General features: G+C 40.5%; 2 long non-coding RNA genes across 3 annotated transcripts; both read left to right on the forward strand.

Moving 5' to 3' along the window:
* Positions 1–703: 703 nt before the first annotated feature.
* LOC149918265 (uncharacterized) lies at positions 704–13,382 on the forward strand. 2 transcript variants are annotated; one of them, XR_016466490.1, is made up of 3 exons: positions 704–840; positions 3,706–5,258; positions 13,265–13,382. It is a non-coding gene; the product is annotated as an uncharacterized LOC149918265 (long non-coding RNA). The 2 variants fall into 2 exon arrangements; XR_016466491.1 differs by having other exon boundaries at positions 5,089–5,258.
* A 5,899-nt stretch (positions 13,383–19,281) lies between these two features.
* Positions 19,282–25,588, forward strand: LOC149918266 (uncharacterized). The gene is made up of 4 exons (XR_016466489.1): positions 19,282–19,433; positions 21,008–21,084; positions 22,177–22,319; positions 23,623–25,588. It is a non-coding gene; the product is annotated as an uncharacterized LOC149918266 (long non-coding RNA).
* The last annotated feature ends 200 nt before the right edge of the window (positions 25,589–25,788 follow it).

Consider the following 25,788-nt stretch of genomic DNA (forward strand, 5'->3'; position numbering starts at 1 on the left):
TTGGTCTAGAAAAACAGAGAACTGGTATGAGGCAAAACACATGATGGGAATACATTTACCAGCTCCAGTGCATGCGTTAATAAGCAAGACTGAGATTGCCACCTGCTTACAGGAAGGTTTTCAGCTCATGGGGCATGGAGCTTTGATAGCATTCCATTAGCTGTAATGAGGAACACTGGTGCAGACCTCCCCCAGGAAGACAGTCCCATTTGTACAAAAGGAGGCTCCTGCTGGGCTGCTTTACGAATGTGGAGGCCTTCAGCCCTGATTAAATTGGGTAACCAGCTGTTTTCCAGAGCAGATGGAGAAATCCTTGGATTGGTACTGTTCTTCTTCTCAGTGTTAGAATGCTTGTAATAAATGAATGAAAACACGGTGTATATTTCACCATGGTCTTGCTGAAGGAAAAGCAATCCTTCTGCTGCATTAGAAACTTCTCTAACAGGGGCAAGAAAGAAAAGCAAAGGTAAAGATCAATTTTCTCTGAAGCTGTCCTTTTTCTCCTTTGTTTTACTTTCCACCTCCAGCTTCCAGGGTTCCCTCCCATGAGCTGTCATCTGTTGTGTCGCTAGCAGGGCTTTATTCTCAGAGCCTGCAGATGTTATTAAAACTGAGGATTATAAGGTTATGAAGTGTGTTGCAGAAGCTGGAGACAGATTAGATGTTTTTTATTAGAGGATTACCAAACTTTGTTAACAGGGGTGAGTCTGAACAACTCTGCAGGAAGTTCTGCCGTGCTGGTTAAGGAACATCTGATCTCAAACAGCTGCAGAGCTGCCCCTCAGCCAGGCCCCAGCCGTGCTTTGTGCTCATGGTGTATGGAGCTGGGCTGTGCATAAGGTATGTGCTTCAACATAAGTTTTAAGTATACTGAAAATATCTAACACTTCTTGTAGCTTGCTATAACTTGCATATCCCTACGTGGTGCTAGGCCATCAAAAAAATGTTCTGCTCATAAAGCATGAAGTTATAATGACCAAGCAACTGATACTCCTAATGTCAATGTGCTGTGTATTTTGGGAGTGAGGGAAGGGCTGGCCCAAGTTAGGGAAGCCAAAAATCTTATCACTGTATGAGAGCACTGCTCAGCAACAGCCCAACTGCTGTGTTACCAGCACAGTTCTGGACACAGACCCAAAACACAGCACCATATGGGCTGCTATGGAGAGAAGCAACTCTATCCCAGCCAGGCCCAGTACACCTGCAAAGCTGGATGCTCACACAGGCCTGTCCTGGAAAGGAAGAGAAAACAGATTGTTAAGTCGCAGCTAATGCAGTTTGCAATTCCAAGAGGAAAGAGGAAAGCATTGAATAAGGACCTTGTGTTGTACTTCCATGTGCACCTTCCCTTCTGCTACAGGGCTGAATTACCACTGCTGTGATAATAAAGTCCATTTGATTTGTCCAAGCAGACCCCTAATCGCTTAATAAATCACTCAAAAAGTTATTTGGTAGAGTGGAAAATTATTAACTGGCTGGAGCAACAGCAAGCAACAGCTGCTTGGTACCAGAAACTGGACTGGGAGAACTGGCCCAAGGTACCAGTGCTCAGTGCCAGAACAGTGATTTTTATAAGTGCTCAAGTTATTCCCTTTTTGTATCAACAGGGAAAAGGAAAAAAAAATGAGGCCCATCAATTTTAAGGTGTAATTCGTGGCATAAATGAATGTTTGGTATTTATATGAATGTCTATCTATTTTCACTTATAGGTGGGATAGTCATACAAGACCCTGTCCCACTCTGAATCTATTCACTAATTTGGGTTCTTGCAGTTACTTAGTTTGTTAAAAATCCCACTGTATGTTTCTGCAGGCCGGATGAGTATCTTTTGCTGTGGCTATGGATATTTACTCAGTTCTATTTAGATATAGGATAGATTCTTGTTTTGATCTAATGGATAACTAATTTTAAGGTTGCTCCCACAGTATCCTTATGGGTGTGGATTTTAAAATCAGCTTTTGAGGGGTTCATCCAGAATTTCAGTTAAAAAAAAAAACAAACAGATTTTAAAGCCATCACATTAGAAGTCTTTATATAAGATAGAATAGAGGATGTACATCATACGTAAGTGCGTAGTACACATTCCTTATTACAGCAATATATTCTTCTTTTTCAGACAATAGAAGAGAATCTGTGTTTTGAAAATTTGTATTTTGGCTTGTTTATTTAGTTAGATAACTGCTACATGTGGTTTCATCAAAGAATGTTGTCACATCACAACAGAAAATGGTCCTGACATTAAAAGGCCAGTTTGGATTCTGGGTGCATTTTAGCCAGTGTCTCTTTAATTTCATTTCTCGTGGAATAAGCCACCTAACAGCCTACCACATCCAGTTAGCCCTTCTTCAAAGTGACGATAATGATGACTCACTTCCTCACGGGGGTATTCTGGGGCTTAGTTGAAGCCCGAGAAGTTGTTTCTGACCCTGAGAAAATTGATGTCAGAAATTGCAATACTGGAATACTGATCTTTCAAGGCTTGGATAAATAATTGTCCACAAATGAAAAGCTATTTTCTCTGCATTTTTTGTCCCCCTCTATAATATTCCTTGAATATAGAGAGCCCCAACTTAATACAGACAACAGAGGAGACAGTGGGCACTACTTGCTTAAGTAAACAAGAGCCAAAGCCCAAATTATTAGTAAATACCAAGGCTTCATTTAGGTTGAATAACGCTGCAATCCAACAAATAAATGAGCCATCAAGTTTGAATTTATGTAGCATACGAAACACATTAAAGCCATCTGACCATGACAAAGGCCTTTTCTGCTGTGAATAATGAGGCCAACACATTATAATATCCTTGAGATGAGACATTAAACCCAAGGTCCTTTCAGTTTGGTGGCTGTCCAGGTGGAAGGTAAAGGCTCTATGGCATTTCACTAAAAACAGAAAATCTTCAGTCTCTGGTAGTAATACTTTCCCTGTTTAAAAAGAAAAAAAAAAAAAAAAAAAAAGATTAGAATAGCCAATGCTATATATGAGTTAAATATCATCAAGCTAAAGGCAAACTACCTGTCCTGTTTTTGTTTTGTTTTGTTTTAATATATGTAGGAACAATGGGGAATGTTCTCTTTCTTTAATGGGAGTAGGTTAGCATTCCTGGGATCAACGTTGGTGTTGGAAAGTCTTTTGGAATCCTGAGATTGTAAAGAGTAGAAAAATACTTAATTCTCATTATTAGCATATACTGTGGTAAGGAAGAACATGTCCACGTAATACATATTTGCATGTGTCTATGCTCATATAACTAGATAAGCACATTCACAGCTAATTTCACACGTAATTTCTGAGAGGAAATGGTTGGGAGACGAACTGCAAGTAATGATGCCGGGCAATGTTTTTTACCACAGTTTGTACACGTGTGATTCACGTGAGGAAGTCCGTCCCAAGTTTCAGATTCTTTTGAGTAATCCTAATGATTTTGTATCGCTTGGGATACTTTAGATATTTTAGCTATTATACTAGATAGAGCCTTAGCTTGATGTGAGCTTTGGTGAACTTTTATCTAGGTGAAAACCAGGTTCTTGTTCACTGAACACGACTTATTTGCATAGTTTCACACCAAATTTTCTCCATGTTAGTCTCTCTTAATGGCATGGCACAAGGTCATATGAAAGGTAAATTTCTGAATACTCTCGTAAGTGTGAATCTATTATCTTACTGTCATCAAGCTGATTGAACTCATTCATTTGAATTTAAAGGAAATAAAGAAAGAATGAGAGAAGAAGCTCCTTGAAATTAGTATAAGAATGCTGGAGCTGAAACCCCTCACAGCAGAGAAGATGAAGCCTTCCATGAGGAACTGACTGATGAATCAGGGCGTCTTTCAATTGTCTGAATAATGAGCCCACTCTTCCCTCTTGCTGAGAAACATATGGGATGTGAGGAAACCAGCTGGAAACCCAGCCACGGCTCTCGTTCAACATCCCCTCTGCTAGAGGCAGGAAGGTGGTACCTTATGAGAAAGGATGGTTTGAGGGAAACCTGGGTATTCAGTCAAAGCAAATTCAGTACTATTGAGTCTTTTACCTCTTGACGTTTGTTCCTCTTGTATCAGTTACCAATGGGAATGCCACAGAAAGCTGAGATGCTCATCCAACAGTGATTAATGCTGGCTGGTCTACGGAAGTCAGTTCCACTTCTTTGTTTTGGTGTGTGTCATCCTGGAATTCCTGACCTTGTGGAAATGCCCCACCAGTCATATCTTTCAGATCCTTGTGTTTGAGAACAGCATTTTTCAAGAGAGGAGTGGAGATATGAGGGAAATATCTTACCATGACACATCTTTAATATTGATTTTGTTGACCTTCCTTTCATTCTTCTCAACTTCAGTAACTTCACCGTCTGTTCAGAACTGAGCCACCTCTGTGGGCAGAGCCCCTAGCAGCTGCCATCCTCAGCATCAGCCTTGGCTACACATAGGATTCTGCTCACGTCTTGCTCTGAAGTCAAGGCAAGCTCGAACATTTCTGCTCTGCAGTAGTAACCACTGCACAAGTGAGCCTCAAAAGCAGCGCAGGTGGTCTTTAAAGCGACCAGGAGAGATTTCTCTTTGCTGAGGACCTCCCTTAGATGGATGCAGAAATGAAGTTGTCCTTTCAAATGTAGCTTGCTGACTTCTAAAAACAAGTTCAGTGATCTGAAGATGGTTGAATCTTTCATGCAGTCTGATTTTCTAGCATTGTGTAACCTTCCACAAATTACCTATATCACTTTCGTATATGGCTTGAGTCTGTAGCTTAAGATACATATTTAGAATGTGTGGGAATGGCACAAAGCTGCACCAGCTGAAGTTCAGGCTCGACTTTAAGACAAATTTGTTATGAGCATGACCAAACGCTGGAACAGGTTTCCTAGAGAGAGAGTCAATACCCCACACCTGTCAGCCTTCAAGAGGCATTTGGATAATGCCCTCAATAACATGCTTTAACTTTTGCTTGGCTCAGAATTGGTCAGATGGTTGGACTTGATCTTTGTAGGCCCCTTCCAACTTTTCTCTTCCCTTTCCCCCTTTCCCGGTATTCAACAGATAAGTTTTCAAAGTTACTGATTTCCACTTTTCCTATTTGCTTCTTTACCTGCAGTTCCACAAAATGGAGGCCAGCTGCCCACACCACAGTCTGTGATTTACAATTGGAGCATTTGGATTCTGTCCAGCAGAGGGTGTTGACAGACATTTGCCCAAAAAGCAGTTAACTGCAATGTGTTTGAAAAGACAAAATAATCCAGCAGTGACTTATCACCTCCCAGAAAGGTTTGTATTGGAAACAGGTTGTTGTTTATTGCATTTTTTTTTCTTTTGAGAAAAAAAGAGAACTTGCAAAATATTTTACCATATAACAAAGACAGCAATATGTAGAAGTAATTAGTAGGGACATTTGAAGGGAAAAAAGGGTCGCACCATTAGCCCCTACTAAAATGCATTGGAGTTGATGAATTATTTTAATGGGACAGAATGACAAAAAAGGGACTGTTTCACCTAAGCAGGGACAGCTGGTCCCCATGACAAGGATACATTGCTGTCTTGTTGAGCCTGCCAGCCAGTAAGGCTGAAATAATAGCATTGAGAGAGGTGTGAACATTCCCCTGCTCACCTTAATTGAGAGCTAATATGAAGTCTAATTATGAACACTTTGTGTTAACTGCTTCACGTCTGAAGACAGCTACCTGATCAGCACCGCTCCGTCATATATAGGAAAGGTCTGCTTTGATTTTCTGGACAGTTACACATCCTGATATTGTGATGTGGGCTGTGTCAAATCTAGCTAGCAGCTTTCATCACTGATGGCACTGGTACAGGTTGCCCAGAGCTGTGGTGGATGCTCTATCTCTGGAGACACTCAAGGTCATTCTGGATGGGTCTCTGAGAACCTGATCAAGCTGTAGGTGTCCCTGATCACTGCAGGGCAGCTGGACTAGATGACTTTTAAGGATCCCTTCCAACTCAAACAGTTCTATGCTTTTGTTTCTGTTATTGGAAAAGGGGATCTTTGGACAGAATGTAGACCTGGGGACCGAAGCACCTGCTTCCCAATTGCAGAGTTTCTCCCTCCTTAGAGGCTGTGGGGCCACGTGGCAGTCCCAGGATAAGCTGCATCTCTACAGCATCCCCCTTGCTGTGGAAATCAGCAGCCCCAGAGCCCTGAGGATCTGGGCTCACCCCATCCTGTGCCCACTGAACCAGCTGCCAGGATTCAGAGCCAGACAGGTGGGATTAGAGGATTTAGGTGACTAATTACAGAATTTACTTCCATACAAAATGTTTGTGTGAGAAGGAGAGAGAGGAGAATTAACTTAATTGGAGAAATCTCTGGCAGGTATTTGAAAGATGGTTGTAAAATGATTGTTTAATCTTGCATCTCACCTGCTTCTGAGAACAAAAATGCTTGAATTGGAAATACCAACTGGATGGGGACTGGGTGGCTGGGGACTGAGAATGAAGCTGCAAGGCATCCAGTTTTTGTAAGCCACATAATGGAGGCTTGTGAGGAATGAAGGCAGCCAGCTTTTGCTCGCTCTTATGGACAGTGTTAAATCAGAGCAGAGACAATAGTCCAGACCCAAAAGAAGTGTGGGCCAGATCCTTCTGCTTAAAACCATGGTCCCAAGACTAAGGCACCGCATGGCAAATCCTCAGCACTACCTTTAACAGTACTACCCCCACAGCTGCAGGTCATTCACTGCTGATATCCGTGAGCTCTCATCAGGAAAAAAAGACAAGCCTGTGTGGGAGAGAAGGGAGGGTAAAGGAGTCAGGGAAACAAGCTGACACAAACAAAAGAACAAACATAAACAGAAAACCCACACCAATAACAAAGCCCTTGGTCTCTCTGATCAGAGCAGCTTTGATCAATGCATCTATTCTCAGCAGCACCTTATTTCAGAAGGCAGCTAAAGCTTTCTAACAAATAAAGAATTGCTCTGTGGTTTCTTTCCAAAGCTCAAATTCAACTTTCTAGAGTAAGATGAAAAGCTAATTTTCTTGAAGTTTAACATATTTGTGTAAGCATGTCAGGTGAAATAAATGACATTGATATTCAGTGTGTATATAGGTGGCACCAGCTCCCAAAACTCTATCTCTTTTTCATCTTACTGGAACATTAACTTATGCTCCTGAGGGCTATGCAGCATGCAGAGTGAAAGTGCAAACTTAAAGATAATTTATCATAGCTCTCTCCTGTGTATCACTCTCTCTCTCTGAACTTTTCCATATCTGAATAAAGAATAGAGGGAGTTTGCTTCTGTCTTAGCAGCTTCAAACTGTGCCAGTGTATCACGGAATAGCCAGGGTTGGAAGGGACCTCAAGGATCATGAATCTCCAACCCCCCATCACATGCAGGGCCACCAACCTCCATATTTCATACTAGATCAGGCTGCCCAGGGCCCCATCCAACCTGGTTTTGAACACCAGAAGGGACAGGGCATCCACAACCTCTCTGGGCTGCCTATTCCAGCACCTCACCACTCTCATAGTAAAGAACTTCCCCCTGATATCCAACCTAAATCTTCCCTACTTCAACTTAAAACCGTTTCCCCTTATCAGTGTAGAGTCCTATTCGACACAAATGTTTGCACTCTTCAGATTGATTGCTCAGTGGTGGTCTTGCCGTTCACCTACCATAAGAACTGGGTCACAGGAAGCTTAACGATGGGTCTTTTGAATAACTATAGTAACAGTAAAATATATTGAGAGCTGTAGTTAGGGTAGAGAAGGGGGAAAGAAGGAAAGAATTCCATGGAAAACCTGTCATCCTGGCCTGTAGCATTAGTGGCAGAGAAGACCCAGGAGAACCACTCTGCTCCAACCAACCCTGAGCAGCAGCTCTGGAAACACTTGGAGCAGCTTTTGTTGTGTGTTTACAGCCTGACCAGTGGGACAGGGGTGCTCTCCTACCAAAGGAGCTCTGCGAATAAGCACAACAATTAATATGAGAATAGAAATCTAATTTTAATAACAATCCAGAGCTTGTAGCACTGGTACCCGATTTCCCTTCTTCATACTGATATTGATGAATTACACTGCATGAATTACTTAAGCTTATAATTTTTCTTTCAAGCAGAGCTCAGTTTTGCAATTCACATTTTGCAGAATGGGAATCTGAAGCCACACAAAGGTTACACAATGTTTTTTCTTCCTGATCCACTCTGTTTTTTAAAGAAACATCTGCTGACATCTGCACCACAATACTGAGCTGCTGTTCCTATTTTTGCATAGGAATACTGATGTGTTAGCTAATGCTGCTTGCAGGGACCAGCATTAGAGATGTTTGAAGATGGCAGATTACAGAGTAGTCTGAGATGTAATACATCTTCCTTAATATTTTTCCTGTTCTTGTTTATTAGTACATGATGTGAAAGGCAGAAAGCAATCAGTGAGGATGCACAGCCCTCAAAAAGATGTGATCCAGACTGCAGCACTTCCCCTGCACATCAAGATCCAGATTCATTTGTCTTAAACTGTGCCTATAAGAAAAAGAGATTGGATCTTGCCATAGAAACACACCTTGCAAATTTGCTTCCAAGGCTTTTGCCTCAACACATCTGAGAACCAAAGCTAGAAAAATGTGTGCTCAGACTGACTGTGAGTTTTGAAGAGAAATGTGACTGCCACAATAGATAGTATCAGACAGTCACATGCGATATCTGGGCAAAAACAGGCACTACAAAGAAAAAGCCTGCAAAATATAAACTGGAAGGAGCTATGTGAGATTATATCAGATTATGTAGTGAGTATGGCTCCAGTAATACATGGTAAAATGAAATGTGGAAAACACAAACTCCATGGCTGGCTCAAGATGCTGGGGAAGGCTTTAAGAGTATTCTTAGCAATGTTTGCTGCTCCATTTGTCCTGTTCTTGCAATTCCACTCATATGCGACTGCCCACAGAAGGCAGAATAGTTTGACTTGTAGCCTGGCTTAGGACAGCCTTTCCTATACAATAGTGGTCAAAAGGTTTTCAGCATTTAAGAGAAGGTGATTGCAGGAGCCACAATATAATGAGTCTTGCAAAAAGAAAGTTTTCCAGAGAAGCTGTGGGTGCCACATCCCTGGGAGTGTTCGAAGCCAGGTCGGTTGGACCCTGGCAGCTGGTCTAGCAGAAGATGTCTCTGATGATGGCAGGGTTTGGAACTGCGTGGTCTTTAAGGTCCCCTCCAGCCCAAGTCATTTTGCAATTCCGTGATTCTAAGTAAAGAAATGCTGGCTGTCAGTAATGGTTGTTCTGCACAACATACATACCATGCCTGTAATAATCGTGTTGGAATGGAATAAACTGGTTGTTCCTAAATCCTTGAATCTCAAAATACTGTGCCTGCTCTATAGGTTACCTATGGAAAAATCTAGACTGTAGTTCAGAACTGTGCTATGTAGGGATGACCTTAACAGGAAAGAAATATCATTGGATGCTTCAGATCAATCAATCAATCAATCAAAATAGCTGAGGGAAAACCTGGAGAGACAGTTCCAGGAACTGTAAGATTAGCCTAAGGTGTAAGGCTGCCATGGGTTTCTTCCTTTGCACTGAAGATAAATAGGTAGTGGTTTGGGATTATTAGTGCTATTGTCCAGAATTTGTTTGTGAAGAGAATTAAAAATGGGTAATCTCAGGTGCATTGCCAGAAAGCACTTGCACTAAGAAATACTGAGTTGTAAGTTGATAGTCCTGTGTTTAAATATTTATCAGAAGAACACAATAACAGGTACTCTCCTCCAAGGGGAGAATAGCCAATGGTTCTGCTGAAGATAATATTGACATGGTTAAAATAATGCTTTAAATAAGAAGCTGAGGAATTTGGTACCCGTGCATGCAGAGCTGTCACCTGCAGAAAATGTTGCTCAACAAAAAGGCTATTTACCAAACAGCCTGATTTTGTGAGCATAGAAATTAAAAATAAGGAATTGTGGATTCTTTCAGACACAAGAAGTAAGTATCCATAAAACACATCATTTTGAAGTATAAGCCCATCTATGCTGTGGCAAAATGATGTGCATATAAATATGGAAAGTAAATGTAGACAAAAAAAGCTTTTTCTTTTGGAGCTGTTTTTATGGTTTTTAAACCAGAACGCAATAACAAATTAAAGAGGATATGCCCTCAGAGAAGGAAAGGAATTTGGACACTAAAACCCAGAATCAGAAGGTCGTGGAAAAGACTAACATCTTTAACAAGAAAGGGCTGAAAAGAGCAATGCAAATATAGGAATGCATAAGATGTTTTGCATCAGTATATAGGTAGAGCAAACCAACTTACAGATTGTAAATATAGAGTATGGCATCTCAGCCTGTGCTATATCCTTTCCCTTTGGAAGAGGGCAATATAAAGGTAAACAGCTCTCCAGTGTTTTGTACTGAACCATGATGTTCCTGATATAACATCTTGGCACCAACCAGCTTTTTGAGCTCTGGCAGACTAAGAAATACCCCTCCTCTGCTGGTTATTTTATTGCTGACTTATCACGGCTATAGCTGATTCTCCATCTGGAAAGAGCTGTTGCAAAACAGGAGCAAACTACCATGAAGCTAGGGACACTGCCATCTTCTGCTTCACAAGAGTCAGCTCCCACTGAATGTGCCCTTTCTTGAATAGTTAGCATCAGCCATAAATACATGTACCCATTGCACCTTAGACTTATGACTGCTTCAAGATGATGCTATTCAAAGTTTTACTCCTCTTTCATATTTGAGCTCTAAATAGGAGGAATAATGTTAGAAAAAGTCACCACAAAACAAGGAAACCAGCTGCCAAGTGTTAATCATTTATCTAATCTGCCTGACTCCCCTTAGATTAGAGCTATGTTTCTTGTTTGGGAAGAGAAGCAGCAGCCACTGGTTCTTGATACTGCAGTGAATGAAACCAGTGCAAATTGCTAACATATCCACCGCAAAGAAATGTAACCAAATACACCTTCTGTTCTCTAACACATGGCCACAAGTTGTTTCAGAGGAGATTTAGGTTAGACATGAGGAAGAACTTTCTCTCTCAGAAGGTGGTCAGGCACTGGACTGGCTGCCCAGGGAGGTGGTGGAGTCGCCGTCCCTGGCAGTGTTCAAGAGGTGTCTGGATGAGGAGCTGCGAGATCTGGTTTAGTTTGTGGTAGCAATGGTAATGAGAAGACGGTTGGACTAGATGATCTTACAGGTCGTTTCCAACCTTGTGATTCTATGATTCTATGACACGTACAAGTTTACAATAACTATGCACAGATATGAGTGTGTTTATGTACGCTCAGGAGGCTTATGAAACAAGAAGGGAAGGGTACTAAATGTCCATCAGGGATGTTAGTTTTTGTTGTCATTTCATTTGCCATAAACAAATGATATTTGTTTATATTCAAATATCTGGATGGCCTAGGGTCTGTATTCTGAATTAACCACTTACGCTTGCTTTAACCATAGGTACGTAACTGTTGTTGCTTTCCACAGTAAAACTGGACTAAGCAAGCAACGGGAACTTAAGAAGGAAATAGTCCTCACGCCATGGTCTTGCCCAATTCTTTAACTGGCTTCCTCAGCCTTGCTTTCTTGCTTCTTATGAACCACTGTGATGACCAAACTAAGAACTAGGTGTTCAGCATCTCTCTCTGCAGAGGACTGGAGTTGCAAGGAAGGCAGTATCTCTCCGAGCCAGCATCTGAAGCTAGATGCCATTCCACCAAGAAACCATTAGAGTTAATGGCTTAGTAGGCCCATCAGAATGATCTATTTATCTATTTATTTATCATTAAAGTAGGAAATAGGAATATTCATGCATGCAATCTTTTTTCTGTTGCTCTCCTCTGTATCTCCTATAACATCAGTGGGGAGTTAACAAGGATCAGAATTTTGTAGGCTGGTTTCTGAGGAGTGCTATTAGTAATGCTGGGGTGATTTGAGAATGATAACCAGCAGCCGTAGAAAGTAAAACCCAGGACTTGGAATTTGAATGCACTCATCAGTATGCTCTTTTGTGTTAATGGTAACAAGTGAGTTATATATCTATGTATATAGAGCCAGCTTCAAAAACTGTCTTGGGACAAGTTAAGTTCATATCAGCTACTGCCTAAAGTAGAAGTGGCAAATATATTATCAAGATGTAACAAAGGCAGCACTGTATGTGATGTACGTGTATACCTTTAGAGCATTCCTGCTATAGATGCTTCTCTCTTATAGACATTTGACCTCCAGGGTGACAACAATCCACAGCACCTGAAATCTGGCCCAGATTTTCTAAGTGCAGGTGGCAGCTCAAAACCCCATGGAGACTGCTTAGATGAAGATGGAGTACTGGCTACTAAGGAAGAGGTCAAGTGAAACCTCTTCTTCCTTCACTGCAAAGCAGGTTTGTCCCAGAGGCTTTCAACCAGAATGGCCACAGCTCTAAAACTGAAAGCATTTCCATCAAACCTATGTAAAGCATGAAATCTTGCAGGTACTAGCTAAGTCAATTGTCTGGAAGCCTTCTAGAGGTATATAAGCAGACAGAGTGGAATTCCATGGGGAACTAACCAAAGAAACAATCGCTCATTCCCACTTACATGCAAGGCTTCTGATCCTCTAGTCCTGCACAGGTAAACTACAAGATCATCACCCCACTGACTGCTACAACATCTGAGATAAGTTATCATTCTGCATCACAAGAAAGATAGAATAGGTTATCTGCTCCCATGGCTTGCACTCAGCACAAAGCAGTGATCTACAACATGTACTAAAGCGCTGGTGGCTGAAATGAATATATCAGCCCATTTGCTGCAGCCGCCAGGAGCAGACACAAGGTCTGTTCTGCCATTGCTGCTGATCTCCAGGAGAGAGGCAGGATGAGTGCAGGAAGGTCTTCAGCTGCTGGGCTGCAAACACAAGCCCCGAATGTGAGGAAAATGCTGAGATTTAATTTGCTGTTGTTTGAAGTGTGGCCTATAAAAGCCAGCGCAGAAAGTCCTGGTATGATATCATGACAAAATACCCTGGAAAACAGAAGCAGCCAGTCAGTTCAGAAGTTCACAGGCTCAGTATTTCATTAATACTGACAGAGACAGAGCACACATCTGAGGGAAAGAAGAGCTGTACCACATATTTTCCACTTGTCCATAGGGTGCACCTGATACCTACTGGTTCACAAACACTTGGAGAAAGGACAGAAGGACATCTGCCATGTCCCTGAGGAAGAGGGTTGTGAGGTTCCTTCAGTACTTCCACCAGTGACACCATATTTGGGCCTCAGTGATGTTCTTGAGTTCTTGTTGTCTCAAAAACTTGCCTCTGTGCCTCTCTTTTCCTTCTGCAGGACTTCTACCTGCAGGCCCACCAGAGCAGTAGGTATGGCCAACATGTCCTGCAGGAGGAAGGGAGAGCTGTGGCCTTCGGGAAGGTCCCCAGCATGGCAGAGAGGGCCATTCTCTGGGTAAGTTCTGAGAGAAGCATAGCTCCCAGCTCTGTATTCCCCCAAATGAGATCCCTCTCCCACGGGTATGAATATGTAATACAGTATCACAAAGTACTCATGGGTACATTAACTAGGTAGGTTTCAGGAGACAGCAACAAGACTGAAAAGCACTGTTTGCAGACATGGAAAAGTTCCTTTAACTGACAGTGCACTGTGGCTTTTTCTGTGGATAATCATTATCGACAGTAGATGAACTAGATAAGGATAGAGGCTGTGTAAAAAAAATGCATCCTTTTGTACAACACTCATGCTACTCACTCCTCGTCTTCAGAAAGGCTTATCTATCAATTTAAACAGGGTACGAGAGGCTCTCTTTGCTGACCTACACTGTATAAAGTAAAATATGGCTGCTAAAATGGAATGGCTGACTTTGCTATAAAGGTCCGAGTTTCTCTTCTCCCTTGCCTGATAAATGAGTGTCATCAGAATTACTGTGCTCTCCTGAAGCAATTAGTCATTATTGGATGATGAAAAGTATTTATCAAAACTTCAGGCACGGTGCGATTGATCTTCATTTGAGCTGGAAGGGTTTCCTTGCTGGGTTTTGGAGAAGGAATCCATCAGTGGCACAGCCATCAAACAGAAGGTGGCAGGAATATCCTTGTCAGAGAGATATATGACTATGCAGAAATTCAAAAAGGTGCCAAAAGTGCAGCTCAGCAGCAGAAGTGGTTGCTATCACCCAGTAAAGCCAGCAGGGTTCTGAGCGGGAGATGGGAAGAGCAGTTAACCAACCTTCCTGAATGGAGAACACCACAGCCTACCTCAAGACATGCACAGAAGAATTTTAGCTAAAGATTTACACCGCTGTGAAATCCTGAAATCCTCTGAGTATAGTGCAGTGGCTGGAGACCTTGGTTCCCAAGCTCATCAGTATTTGCAACCTTAAAAACCTACCAAAGAGCTATTCCAACATGATGTGTTCGATTGACCTTGTTCAGAAATCCCGTCTTTAAGACACACCACCTGGATCAAAGCATTCCAAAACATCATTTAAAGCAGCTCTTACAGCACTGGGTTTTTGAGCAACAGATGTGGCTGAGAAGACATGAGGATGGCAGGTCTTGGCCTTGTAAAATGCCTTGAGTGCCAGATAAATGTTGTCAGGTTTTAGAACACTTAAACTTTGAAGTTTCCATGTGATCCAAATGGTTTGTGGATGAACATAGTGCAGAAACTCTCCTTGTGTGTAAATCACTGTTTCTATGTGTGAAAAAGGTTAATGTTTATTCAGGAGAGGCAGCCTTACTCCTCGAGACACCAGTTTCCTTGTGTTACTCAGTAATTCACATACAAATAAATCAGATGTGTAGCTGAACTAGAAACAAAGAAGTGTCAGTGGGAGTTGCATTTGCCATTGCCTCCCTTCCTGGGGCAAGTATTGAAGCAGCAAAGCATTATATACCAACTCATTTGGATCCCTAAATAAGCAGGCAGGCAAGATTTGCTTTGCTGTTGTTGTTGCTTGTTTTCTAATTAATGTTTATTTTCTTTCCTTTTTCTTCTACTTTTTTTTTTTTTTTTTTTTTTCTTTTAGCTTAGAGGGACCGATTTTTTACTGTTTTTATAGAAACAAGTATAAATTCAAACTAACCTACTGAACAAAGTTGGGTTACTCTGGATTAACAGTGGTATAAATAAGAGCAGAACTTGGCACAATGTCTCCAAATTAATAAACCTAAATGTTTTTCAACTAATGGAATGGCTTGAATTTGATCAAGCAGATTTTGTTTTTAATCTGTGGAAGAAAAATGTGTTTGCTTGACCTGTAAAGCAAGTTATGCCAAATTTGATCATGAAACAATATTTATGCCTAATTTTTAATGCACTAAAAACAACCGAAGTGGGAAATGCTGATACACTAGCGTAACTATGACTGTGGAAATGGAACTAATGTAATAACTAAAACAAATGGGCGTAATGAAAGAATAAACCCATGCCAGTTGGTAATTCCTTAAAATTGCATGACTTTGAGCCTAACGAGTAGGAGGGGGAGTCAGGAGCTACAGCACATCTGACATTTGCAGAGCATTGCGTTGTACAGCATTGCTGTAAGTGTCTGAGACCAAGAACACGGCAAAGTAATGAACTCTGGAGCACAGTAAGAAGGAATGACATGGCTGTGCCCACAAGTGGGTCAAATCCTGCATACTTCTACCGAAAGTGTGCTCGGAACATTGACATATTTCCCATTTGTTGTACCTGAAGAAAATCAGCTAACGGTGTACATTCTTGGCAGACGGCACATGCAACAGAGTGCTGACTCTGCATATCTCCAAAAGTGGTAATAATTGTACAGCAAAGTAAAACTGGATAGATGTAGGGGGATATGGCTTCCACTGTGAGTGGTTTTGTTCAGATTTTAAGTATCCTTTTAATGTTGTTAATAGATCTTCGTAAAAATAAATTATTTAAGGAGGCTTATCTTGAAAACGCTACTAGAATTATGACTAGGAAACATATGAATCATTGCTGTTCCATAGCACAATTAATTTCCATCACTGTGTTTCTGACCTACTTACACAGACCGCAAACACTAATCTCAGTGGGTAATTAAAAGAGTGTAAATATCATTTGTCCAGGCCCCAATGATTTGTTTTAGAAATCCAATGAGCTCTCTACAGTAAACTTGCAGATAAGAAATTCTCAGTTACATATAGACTTTAATTATCATATAATACTAATGATTCTTAATACTCGGTTTCATATTTTACACTTAGAATAATACAAACTGTATTTAACAGGTAATTAAATTTTTTCACCCACAAATTTATTTCCCTGACATCATTCTGATGTAATGAAATGTGGATACATTGCACAAAACAGGCTTCTATATCTGTCTTTCATTTAATCTCGGATAAAATATGTGCAGTATTTTTGTTGATGTAAATGAAGTTTCTTTCAAAATTTACTCCTGGCCTTCTAAATGCATGCATATATTTCAGACATGGACCAAAGTAATCAGTTTCACAGTCAAGAAAATATTTGGCTGAATGTCATCCTGGTTTAGTGTTAAAAGAAAATTACCAATTAGAAATAATATATATTAGTTGTATGTATAATAGATTACACTTGATGTCATAAAAAAAAAGTGATGAAATAGGTAGGCATACAGAAAGAATGAATGTTATAGGCACAGGAAATTGAGAAGAGAAGCAAAAGGAAAAAAATCCATGACAGCAAGTGATGATTTTATAAAGTACAGTAAGAATGATGGCTATCCCAGCAATGCTCTAACTTTGTAACTAGTTAAAGATGGTAATTATTTAATAATGATGAGGATTTTCTTTCCCTTTTTTTTTTTTTTTTTTTTTTTTTTAATTCCTTTTTCTGATCCATTCCTACTTACTTGTTCCTTTGTTTTTTCCAAACTCCGTTCTTTACCATGAAGGTAAGATGGAAGCAGCAGCTGTCTCAGAATTCTGAATGGGCTATCTGCTGGTTGACCCTTGCTTTGATAGGACTGACTGAAATCCCTACTGTAGACGATCCCACAGAGAGTGTTTCTCAAGCAGCAGTTGTACACCAGTCCCTAGTTAAGGAAGCATATTTCAAAAGTAAATGTAGTAAGCTGAACTGCTCTTCAGCCCTAGTGTTCTCTGTAGTGACTGTAAGAATGCTCTCTGCTCACCACTTGCTGTTGTCATAGCTCTAGTGAGAGTTAGGACACAGAGCTGAGACAAAGAAGCCAATATGTGATCATTGCTATGGGAGCCTCCTGAGAGAAAGCTGTTCAACTGCAAGTGGCAGAGAAGTCAGAAAAGGGGTTGCATGCAATGAAGCTATCCTTCAGCTGTGACATGCAGCACCTGGCTGCATGTAGTAAACGAAGTAAATGCATGAAGTAAAATAAAAATTTCTGTTGCAGAAATAATTCTTCAAATGTTATAGTAGTAGAAAAATACTCCTTTACCACCTAGCCAACACAAAACTTGGTGAACAATTGCTATGGTTCTGCTTTATTTTGGTTTTGGAACTTCCTAATTAAATTAGCTTTGGGTAGAATGCAAGCACAATGAATTCCAGCTGTAAAGGTCGCATTTTGAAATTATTATAAGTCATTTAACAGAAGCCTAAAAGAAAAAATGCTTTCTCAGCCTCTATGACTGCTTTGCAACACCGTAAGAGCGCTGCCCTAGCAGTATTTCTGTAATTAACCAGCCTTTGCAGCAGCCTGCAGAAAAGGAAAGGCTGGTGACTGAGATGCGCTGACACAATAGGGAGCCCTGCACAAGGGTTACCTCAGGAGGGTCTGACCTTTCGCCTTGGCTGGGCTGCACTGAGTGAAGAGGAACTGTTGAGGGCCATGTCTACCGACGCTGCTCTGAAAGCAGTGCCTCTTAATTATTTCCATGGAAACAACTGATAGAAAGAGCACAATAACATTATTTGACAGAGCAAATTCTCAGCTACAAAATACTCTTTTTTTTTTTTTTTCCATCACAGCCACCATTATTAGCCAGGTGTTTTCAACAGTGATGAACAAGTGCCTGCATGCTGCTCTTGTAACAACCTGCACCAGTGGGTGTGACCCACTGTTGCTGTCACCACTGCTGAAACACACCGCCACTGCTTCACTGCACTCACATCCACTGTTTAGTCTCCAGCAATGTTTGGAGCCGATGAATGTTTGTGGGAGCTATTTTCTGCATGGTGGAATTCAGTGACACGCCTTTGCTTCATCCACACTTCTGTGTCAGACACCATTTTGTCAGACTGCCCCTCTGCTGCCATCTGTCACACGGCAACAACACGTAAGGGACCATTGCTGAGAAGGTTCAACCTCTGCTGCCATAGCACCAACACCCGCCTATGACATTGTGGGCCATCATCATAAAATAAGTGGCATTACTTTTGGAGCAGCCCTCATAAAATATAGAATGCAATGTATATATTTACCAACACTTATTTTTATATTAATATTTTCATTAATACCAAAAAGAAGGTGTGGCAGAAATGCTAAAGTCACAGCCTGAACTAGTGATGGAGCACCTGGTGGGAAGGCAGGGCCAACCCAGGGGAGCTCAGGTGCATGCAATGAACCTGAGTGACTGGAAGGGGTGGAGCCAGGATGCACCCCTTCTAAACCTCCTTTAGGGGTTGGCAGTGGTGGTGAGGGTGTTTTATTGGAGATCTCTGCATACCTGAATCCTGCTGCAGGTAAGCAGTTTGTGGGTTCCCCCCCCCCCTTTTTTTTTCTTCTCTTTTTTCTTGTTTCTGTGCCCACTGCTGTTGTGACTGAGAGGATCCTTGCTTGCTGCAGCCTGGGGTCTTGCTGCTCTGCTGTCTTTTGCTTTCCGTTGCATTTCAATTGCATTACAGAAGGCAACAAAGCCATAAGACTAGGGGGATATTTGAACCTGTTTCTGTGAAACTGATGCATCAGCTTGTTTGATGGCAGAGGCTGCAGCTTTTAGTGAGGTCTCAAGGGGTTTGTCAGAGATATTTTTTTCTTTTTTGAGTTATTCTTTTCTTATACTCTATCTTTTAAAACATTTTTTTTACAAATGTATGTACTGCCAAAAAGCAGTGATGTGAATGAGGTGTGATTGTGAAGGGAGGGGTATTTCTCGCTGTCAAGAGAGGGCTTGTTAATGTTTGGTGAAGAGACACAATTAGATTTCTTGTGTTGAGTGTCTGGTTACAGCTCTGTGCGTTCCATTTCAAAATCCTCAGGTAATTTATTTGTCAACTGAAAATGGAGTTGCAAATAAACTGAAAAATTGCTGGAAAAAACATCAATCTTGAAACTTATTGTCAAATTCCTTTATCCAAATGGAAAGCACAGCTGCATATTTTCCCTGTTCCCAGGGCTGTGTTTAGCCAGTATATCGAAAGGCATGACAAGGTCTCCCTGCTACAGCTATTTTACTTTAGAGAAAGCAGTTACTCAACTTCTGTTCTCAGTTTTGTTTCTCTCACAGGAACACCTGAGGACCTGTAGGTAACGTGTGCTTACCATGTGCAATATTATCTCCTATGCTTTCTAAGTACTCTTTTCTGACAAAAGGTAAAGCACAACTTTAGGGAGCGGTTGCTCTGATACGTGAGAATGTTATTCTACAGGAAACAAGTTTGTAGAGATAGTAATGTGATCACTGTAATAAAAAAATAAGGTAATAACATGATAACGTGATTTCTCCAATGTAAAAAATTATTTTAATAGCTAAGGGACAAATTATGGCAAAAAAAGAGACAACTTTCTTCCATTCAGACCCACCTGAGCTTTGTGTCTGATTGAGGGCACCTATGTTGTGCCTGACTGCATCCAGGTCAGTTTATGATTACTTTTTTCAATCAGTCCTCATTTTGGCTGATAACAGACCAAAAATGAGAACCAAAATTGAGGAAAAGCTACATAAGCCACACACCAAACAATGAAAATGAAAGATATAAGAATACTGTGTTTCCTGTGGGGAAACACACTTAGGAAAAAAAAAAGCTTGCATATTTCGTTCAGACATACAAATTCAATCTACATATCTGTATCCCACAGCAGCTTTAATCTTCTAGGAGTATGTACTTCTTGTACAATCTCTTTTCTTGAGCAACATTGGAGGTTTTCACAGTTGCTAGCAGAACTTGCAAGTGGAGCTGAGAGGTTTAGCTGAGAGCCACGAGACAGTTATCCTCTCTGCATTGGGCAGTGTACAAATCACACTGTCCAGCAAGTAATACTTGCACTTGCTTTCTGCATTGCATTTCATAGCAGTTATATTCCACTTCCAAATACAGAGTGGGATTGTACTCACATTATGGGTTTTTTTTCTGTATAGTTTAAAAATCAGCATTTGTTAGGTTGCTTAAAGCATGTGCATTTAAGATACTGAACAGTGATATGTCACTTAAGTTGCAAACTCCAGTTTTTTTACACGCTATAAAAAAAATGCAGAAAGCTTCCTCATACCTTCCCTCCACTACATATTCATTTTTCTTATATCTGCCAGATGGTGTGGAGCAAATTATTCTAGTGCTCAGACCATGAGAATTTTAAGCAGATGAATGTAACAGTCTGCGCAGCACTTTGCCTCCTTTTATCATTGACTGTGGTGCTGGTCTGTTTGATCACACCCCAGAACAAACAAATCTCATTAATCAGTATTTTCCTTTTCTTACCCTTGGCTGATTTTTTTTTTTTTTTTTTTTTTTTTTTTTCTTCTCCATTCACTTCTGGAGACTTTTTGGAAGCTTTGTTTTTAGGTGGATATAATTTTTGTTTGTTTCTTCAGTGTGTTTATTTAAAATTGAATTTAGCTTTAAGAAAAAATGCTAGCTTGATAAAGATGAGAAATAGCACTGTTCATGTATAAATGAAACTTGGCCTGGACATCTATAATGTAAGTTATCCACTAGTAGTCTGCAGCAATTTACATCTCTATAGTAGAAAGGTTAATGCAATTTAAAATCCATGTGCCTTATATCACTAAGACTTACTGAAGCAGACATTAAAGATTCTGAGTTGCACAATTTGGATATAGTTACCTTACCTCAAGTGTCAGCTGACTATTTGATAATGTCTTCTAATTTACTCTGCCATTACTGAAGTAATCTCAAAGCGCTTCTTACTTTCTGCTTCACTTTCAGTTCACTGAGAGGGACCTTTGGAGATCGTCTGGTTTCACTTCCCATGTGAAGTGGAACTGCTGCTTATGCTGGATCAGGTCAGCCATGGCTTTTTCTGGGTGAGACTTGAAAACCCTGAAGGATGGAGACTTTGTTGTCTCCCTGGGGAGAAGCAGTATGAACCTGCTCTCATGTTGTGGTGTCTTCCCCCTGAAAGTGGTTTTCCATGGGTCTAGTCCAAACCCCTCTAAACAAAATTTGTGTCCATTGCCTGCCCCCCCCCTTGTTATATTTTTCTGTCCTTAATGAGAAAAGGTTGAGTCTGTCATCTTTGTGGCTCCCATTCAAGAACAATAGGCTGCTAATAGATTACTGCTTATCTCTTCCTTGCCCAACTGAACTAGCTCAGATCCCTCAGCTGCTTCTCACTGCTCACTGATGGCTCCTATGTGATGTCCCTGTCTTTGAAGGGCCATCTCCAGTTTGTGAAATTCCCTTCAAACTGCAGGCTCTGAACTTGGACACAGATATGCTCTGGCATATGCCCTGGCCATCACTCTCTTCACAGCTGACTTAAGAAAACAGATTCTATTTAATATCCTCAGCTACTGAGTTCTTAATGTAGGTTCCTTAAATTAGGACCTTGACCCCTAGAGATCTATGGCTCTTAGGGAACTGTAGTGGAATACACAACTCTTGGCACAGTCGTGGCTATGATTCCAAACATTGTGAGGGCTGATTAAAAGTTTCAGGAAGATCATTCCGGTAGGAAACTTTATCTGGTAGCATGAATACACTGTCTTCTCCTCTTCCAGATTAAAAAGAGAAGGTAATGAAGTTATTTTTGCAGGCCAATACACCATTACTTGAGTACTCTTCAAATTAATAAAAAGAAAAATACAGTCTTTTACTTGGCTGCTTCCTCTAATAAGCTCCTTTCTGGAGAGAGGAAGTAGTCAAGTGTTCTGGGATTTCTGGGGGGGATAGTAATGCTTTTAACACTTGTTTTAAGAACTAAATTTAAAACTTAATTGGATGGCAATATGCACATATTTCTAGAAGTCTACTTAGAAATATGGAGTCTGTACTGGGAGGGAATCTTCTTGAAAGTACAAGAACACTGTGCTCGGTGATAAAGAAAACCTTACTTATCTCCTCTTCAAAATTAGAAAACCTTGTTAATATTCCAGACCTGGTTTATGGAACTGCTGGCAGTAGCTGCAGATCTATTTGAATCAAAATGAAAGCTGATGGAAGAAATCAAAAATGCAGTGCAGCAGCTCAGTGTTGATGCATACCAAGGATGGTAAAGACCACATAAAGGAGAAGGCAGGTAGGAAAATGGCACCTGTGCAGATTGAGATGTACTGCAAAACATGTCTTGAAATATGATGAAACTTAAAGTGTATTCACTGAGCTTGCTGTTGTTCAGAAGTTAGGATAATGCTTAGCTCTGCTCTTGTCTCAGCCAAGGATAAATAGATTAATATGGTATTTAATACAAAGAATCTTTCTGTTCCTCTTTCTTCTTTCTTATTCTCACCTCCCTCAATGACAAAGTCACAGTTGCATAGTACACAGCATCTGGGCTCATCTCCTGGGACACCTGTGTCACTGTACATAGAACATATGGCCACTCTGCCTTTTCCCCAACCAGAGTTTCACCTGCAGCTTTCTCTCTTAATTTGTTCTATTCCTTGTCTTCCTTCTGTATTCTTCTTTTTCCTTCAATTAAATACTATCTATCAGTTTCTTTCTCCTTTGCAGTTTAGGACTGATTTATCAGCACTGATAAGTTCTATTTTTTTAATCAGGAGTAAATGTTGTATGCAGGAATACATACATAGTATGTGTGCAGAGTAGAGAAAGACTTCTTAGGATGGATAGCGTTGTCAAGCCATGAGCTGTGTATATTTTAAAACATTAGGATTAAAGGGGAAAAACTGGTAAGGAATAGGATAATTCAGGCTGATGTTTGGAACTTCATACCAATGTGATGGCAAGGAGACACAAGCTTGCCCATTAAATGAATGAGTTTTAAGCCAAAAATCTGTGATACCCTTCCTGTTCTTTAAATGATTTGTTTTTGTCTCGCTTCCTGTTACTCTTCCATCTTCACTTTAGAGCCATATCCCTTTAGAAAGTCTGAAAAGAGTCTCTGTTAAGAAAGATTATTTTTTTCTTCATCTTCCTTCTGTTTTTGCTTCCCTTTCTCTTGTATTTCTCAGATCTTCTGCCCCTGCACTACTACTGCTTTTCCTCTTGGCATTCTCGTCTTTTATACATGCTGGTCTTTCTCCTTCCCCCAGGGGGAACACGATGTTGGTGCTGATGTAATTCTAAAGTAGGGTTCCTCCTGGAGTGTCCAAATGATAGGTGTAAGAAGAAATAGATGACTCTCTGAAGGTAGAATTGCTAGGATAAGCTACATCTTAAAAACCTTATGATGAAATAAATTAGCATTTTTTTATGTTGACCCTATTAAACAAGAGAAAGAGCTGATGCAAATTTCAATCTTAACTACTTTTGAGTTAGTTCATAAAAGTAATTTATTGTAAAATAAACCAGATTATGAATGTGTCTGTTAACTCATGGTTGTCCAACCTTCTGGCTTTCCTGATCTGCACTGAATGAAGAGGAAGTGTCTTGAGCTGCATAAATTGCTCTGGAAGTAATGCCTCCTAATTATTTCCATGGAAAATATAACCAATTCAAAGAGCACAATAAGATTATTTGATAGAGCAAGTCCTCAGCTACAAAACTTTTTTTTCTTCAAGACAGTCACCACCATTAACTATGCATCTTTCACCAGCGATGAAGAACAGCCTGCATGCCATGCTCATGAAAATCTGCACTAGCTGTGGTGACTCACTGTTACTACTGCTGAAGCACAACATCACACCACCTCACTGTGCTCACATCCAGGACTTGGTCTCCATACACACTCAGCTAGCATCCATGAATGTCAAGGGGTGCTGTTAGAGGAAATCAACAACATGCCTTTTGTTTCATCTGTATTTCCATGTCAGACTACCCCTCTGCTGCCTTCTGTCACACAACAACAAAGGAAAGTAAAGGAATGTTCAACCTTTGTTGCCATGTCACCAACAACTACAGCTGACTTTGAGGGCTCACATCATAAAGTAAGTAGCATAACTTTTGGACCAGCCCTCATAAAACATACAATATTGTTAACGTATAAGTAACAAAGCATTTTTATTTTTATTATTTTTCTTAAAACGTTAAGAAAGAGGAAAAAACCAAGACTAGTGAGATATTTGACTCTGTTTTTGTGCAACCATTAGTTGGTTTAATGGCAGCAGCTGTGACTTGTAGTGAGGCCTCATGGGTTCATCAGATTTTTGAGGGAGCTTTACTCTTCCTGTGTTTCATCCTTGAAAGCAGTTGTTCACAAACATCATCAGCTTTTGACAGTATGTATGTAAATGAGGTGTGACTGTGAAGCAAAGGATATTTCTTTCTGGTAAGAGTGGGATTATGAAAGTCTGGTGAAGTGTCATGATCAGATTTTTGAGTTAAATGTCAGACTAACTTTATGCATTCCATTTAAGAATTTGCAAGTAGTGTATTTATATCAACTGGAAATAAACAGTGTCACAAACAAATTGATAATTTTTTTTTGCAATCTTGAAATCTATTCTCAAAGTTCCTTGTCAAAACAGAAAGCATGGCTGTGTATTCTTCACTGTTCAGAGCACTGTGTTTAGCCAACATATCAAAATGCATATGACTATTTGCCATCAGTTGAATCAGCATTGCCCTCCCCATGCCCTGCTCTTGGCCAGCACAGTTCTGGTAGTGCCCTGACTGTGTGGCTGCTACTGAGCCCACAACTGCAGGCAGAGCTGCAGCTGTACAGCGCAAACACGGGTGGTCACATTGCCAGCTGGGCTGGGCAGTGCCTGTGTTAGCGGTGAATTAGTGGTAGTATTAACTACTGGGAATGTTTTAAGTCAGTAGCATTAACCACCATGGCATTAGCCAGGAGTGGCACTTTCTTTCAGTCAAGACAGAGATGGGAACTACCTGCAGGATCTGTCCAGGAAGAGAGATGGAAAAGCTCTACTAGGTCCATTCTGGGGATTACAAGATCTCATTACCTTCAGCTTCCTAGCAAAGTTTCTTTGCTAGATGGTTAACACTTGCCTGCTACACTAATCTTCCAAGAAAAAATTATGTATAGTGTTCCCCAACTCTTCTATCCAAAAGAGAAAGGGTAACTTAAAAATGTCCAAAACTCTGTCCTTGGTTAATGTGAAATATTTGATAAGAGTTGATCAGAAAGCTAATGGAAATTGTGAGAACTTCAGAGTTGCAGAAAAAGCAGGAGGAATATTGGAGCTTTCTGCTCAATGAATGTCAAATAGGCAACACAGCTGCACAAGTCTTAGAATCATAGCATCACAAGGTTGGAAAGGACCTACAAAATCATCTAGTCCAACTGTCCTCTTATATCTATTACTACCCACTAAGACATATCTTGTCCAGGTTATTTTAGATTTGTTATATGTTCAAGTAAATATGCTATTAAAAAGATGAGGACATAATATAGCTTGATTTCTTACATTTTATAATGTCTATAGTGTTTCAGCTTCTCTTTTGGAAGACTCAAAATGTCTTTTCTTTCTTTAGTCTTCCTGCAGATTAAAATGTTTTGCTGTAGGACATTGCACACTTTTCACAGAATATTTGTAGTGAAGTCCTTAGCCCAGCACTCTCACATGGGTGCTAAGCAGCTTTCTCTGATTCTAAAAAGTGAAAAACAGAAATCTAGAAATCTT

The sequence above is a fragment of the Phasianus colchicus genome, chromosome 4 (assembly GCF_987193195.1).
Source record: "Phasianus colchicus chromosome 4, bPhaCol1.hap1.1, whole genome shotgun sequence".
Taxonomy (NCBI): domain Eukaryota; kingdom Metazoa; phylum Chordata; class Aves; order Galliformes; family Phasianidae; genus Phasianus; species Phasianus colchicus.